The sequence below is a fragment of the Neopsephotus bourkii genome, unplaced genomic scaffold, assembly GCF_033783945.1.
Source record: "Neopsephotus bourkii isolate Nb327-2 ecotype Australia unplaced genomic scaffold, CSIRO-AGI_Nbou_v1 NB_1749, whole genome shotgun sequence".
In the NCBI taxonomy this organism is placed as follows: domain Eukaryota; kingdom Metazoa; phylum Chordata; class Aves; order Psittaciformes; family Psittacidae; genus Neopsephotus; species Neopsephotus bourkii.
The window spans coordinates 2,604,149-2,608,171 of NW_026902223.1; positions in this window are offsets into that span (position 1 = coordinate 2,604,149).

The window sequence follows — 4,023 nt, forward strand, 5'->3', positions numbered from 1 at the left end:
TGGTGCTAACCATCACGAGCCCATAGCAGTGGCACATCCAGCTTTTGAGACTGGTGAACACTGGTGGAGTCTGAGCATGACTGAGACAAGGTGACTCCCCAGGCAGGGGCTGTGAATCACCGTGTGTCACAGCACAATGCTGCAGGTAGGACTTCTTGGCTTTAACAGCCTGATTGCTCTCAGTTTTAAACCAAGAAACACTGCCTGAAGGATGATCTTTGTAGGCAGATCCAGGGTGGAAGTGTCCAGAGGTATTTAGGTCCCTGGAAGTTGACTTAGCTACCAAACTCCCATAGAGAACCTCGACCAGGATGCCCACTCATGTCTGTAAAGCACTCTACTGTTAGGCTGATGTATTTAGCCACTTCTGCTTCAGCCTCATACAAAGGGTTCAAAAGCACTATTTCCATGATTAAAACCAGCAGCCCTCTTTGAGATCATCACGATCCCTCCTCCATCAGCAGGGTGGCAATGCCACCTCATCATCCCCTGGCATTTGGCTCCTCACCATTTTGCGTTAAGCCATGTAGGATACATACTCCTGCTCTCGTAAAAGACCCATAAATTTGTCTGTAAAAAGCATCTGAAATATCCCAAGTGGGAAGATAATTTGTTTGCTTTTTAACAAAGCTTCCCAGAAGTTCTCACAAAGACTGAATTTATGACTCTAATTTTTATGGTGCTATTTATCAACACGGTGATCAACAGTAATAGAAGCTAAGAATGGTCGCTGGGAAGAAATCAAAGCTTTCTGTTCTGCTCCCCACCATGTGATTGTACAAACCCCACAGAGATACTGACTTGGTTTTATTCTGCAAGTATAAAGCACTGCAGCATCCACCAAGGAAGTGAACGAGATCCCAGGTGGTTGGGTAGGAAGGTTGTGCATGGAGCAGCAAGGGTGGCATGAGGAGTAGTGTTAAAGGAGTGCAAAGAGCACCTTGAAGATAAAGAGGCTGAAGAATTGCTGGATCCATATGAAAAAGGTTATAGATCACTGGGCCAGAAAAATACTTCCAACAGCAATCTCAGGAAGAACAGTGATGGGGGAGCTCGGGGTTAAATGCAGTTCTATGAACCACGATGAGAAATAAAGGCACAGAAGTTGGCTACCCCTGCTATGTGCAGAGAACCAAACCAGCTTGTTGATGGGTACTCCAGTGGCAGGAAAATTAACAGTGCCCGTGGGTAGCTGGAATGCTGCACAGGAGTTATCGTGGTGGGGTTTCTGCTGAGGAGCATCATGTTCTGCCCATGAGGTACCACCATCAGACACAGCTGAGAGCAAATGAATCGAGCAAGTGTCAGACTGAAGGAGCCAATGTTTGAACCACACGCACAGGTCCACATGTTAAATCACACAAACCCATCACCCTTGATGTACAAGCAGAGTCCAAAGAGGCACAGCCCAACATGTGGCTGCTGCATGTGCACCATCTTGAGAGAGGGTAAATGGAGAATGAAGAAGCTTTAATGGCACAGAAAGGTTTCTTCTACCAAACAGAAGTTGCCACTAGCCCCAACAGCCCTAAAATCCACATTGACGAGCAATCAGAAAGTCAGTGGAGATAAAACCTGTGAGCTCCCTGCGGCCCATGACAGTGCCAGAGGCTGAATTCATGCTGTGGCCTTTGGGCATGTCTTCCTGTATTTTGTTTAACTAACAGGGAAAATAACCAACAGTTGCTGCTGCACCCATGTCTCATTGAGACTGTTCAGTGTGATTCATAGCAAGATCCACAGATTAGGAGCCAAAAGACAGCAAACCATACTGCTGTTGAACAATAGGCTGCTTGAGGTCAGACTCTGGAGTTGGCTGTAGGAACTTGACAGCTTTCAATACACCTGCATGTAAGGAGAAACAAAGCCAGGTAGTGTCAGCCTCTGGATGTGTTACAGCAGAAATAAACCTGTTATCAACACCTGTAATTCTGTGATAAAGGAACAGAGCAAGGAATTGATACAATCAATAACTACAATCTGAAGGACAGCACTTGAGTTTCCTGCTCTAACCTGTGCCATGGGTGAGAAACCTCTGTGTACCCTGAAAGGTGGTGGGAGGAAGCTGCCTTTGGTCTTGCTGCACATCAGCTGGGCAGACAGCGCGTGAAACGGTTCCCATGCACAGAACAAGTCTGCTGTGAGCAAAGCAAAACTGATCTCAGATCATTTCCATATGTTACTTTGAAGAACACGGCTGGTGAGACTCAAACAGAGTAACCAAGAGCCAAGAAAAAAATGCCCTCAAGCACCCAGATCTTAAAGATAGGCCAGCCAGGGAATCCATTTACATCTGTGAGACGGAGACGTGCCTGCTGCAACACAGCCCTGCATACACACAGCATGATTCCCAGCTGGAAGGCTCCCAACACCCAAGGGGCAATGTTGGGAACGTTCTACCTCCTGAGTAAGTGTTGAGCAGCTCAGCAGCATAAGAGAGGCAGCGCAGTCATTATCTGAGGTATGTCACACACTGAAAAAGCCAGGATACCCTGATTAAATACTAACACAGATAACGCTGTTCTGCTGCCATCCAAGCGTGTCTCACTTAGACTCAGTGTTCCCTCTTCTGACTTAAAGCAGTTGAGTCTAGATCAGCAATTAACCTGCACCTTAACAGCAAGGTGGGAAGTTTCTAAGCACCCTCCTGACAGTACTGGAAACTGCTTGCTTAGATGTCTATGTACCAGTCTGAAGGGCTTGCAGGACTCTCCTCAGCTCTGAGTGAGGACAGGGATGAGCACAGTGGGGTAACAGATGCAGATGGGGTGCTAGGTTGCCTTACAAGAGATGAGAGGTACAAAACAGCGTCCAAAGGATGGCAAAAAAGACCCTTAGAGAGGGAAGGAGACGCAGAGCAGCAGGTCTTTGCCTCCTGCAGTTCTGATGCGAACTGCCTTTGTTTTGCATCCTTAACTTACACAACCTCTGGGCAGCTCCAGCAGTTCATGAACTGCCCGAGCATCTGCAAATGTGATTCTTGACTTTAAGATCTCTCTGACGCAAACTGAATTAAAGAGCAGTGAGACAGTGTGCAGCTACTGTTGACTTCTGTTCCGGGAATGCATGTGAAATACTACCAGTGTTTGTTTTGTAACGGAATGTAAATACCCCCATTGAAAAGGATCCTCAGTTGCCCTGCTTTTAACATAGAGGCAGTCTGGGGAGAGCTCCCTCTCAGAGCATCATCTGTGACACAGTTCTCTTGCGAGATGCACACATAAAAGCATTTTAAACAGTCATTTGCTTATGTGCTGGTCTCTGAAAGCAGGTGGCAAAGTAAACACATCACACAGGCGGTCAGATCCACTATTCTTGGTCTGGACTGACATCCAGACAATGCCTGGACCAACATCTAACAAGCTGGCTGCAGAATCGATTTCTGATGCAAGTTTCTGCCTCTCTCCCCCCAAGATAATAGAACATTTTCCCAGATGGAAGGAACCCACTCGAAAAACAATAGGTCTTTGAAATGTCAGCTTGCTTGGCATGTGCTGTGTGCCCGCAGGAATATGATATAGCCTTCTTTAATTCTCCAGCTGTAACCATTAAACGCGAAGCAACAAGATGATGAGGGGATCTAGGTCTAGTTTCCTGCTCTGCTACTCATTTCCAGCCTCTCTGTGGAAGTCATTTTGCCCTGTTCCGTTTTCGCTTCCCAGAGCAGAATGGGGATAAAAGCACAGTCTGGGCTGAGGATGAATCCAGGCTCATGAGATGTTTGTGTGCTCCTGTAATGGGCATCACTGGTTGAACTACTTGAATGAGCTTTAAGTTCATTAAGCTACATGAGAACTGGTTCAGGATGGGTTGCAAAACAAGTCATGAAGCTGCATCCGCATGAACTTGGAGGCTCTGGTGAGCAGTGGCTGCGGTTACCTTGGTTGTGTGTATACCACAGTCCCATGAGCATCACAGATGCCTCCTTGCATTCTCTTGTCTGAACAAGAATCAAGTTGTTTCTGCTGGGAATGTATTTATTATACCAATATTTTGTGCTGTTTCTCCTCAAAGCCCCTCCTT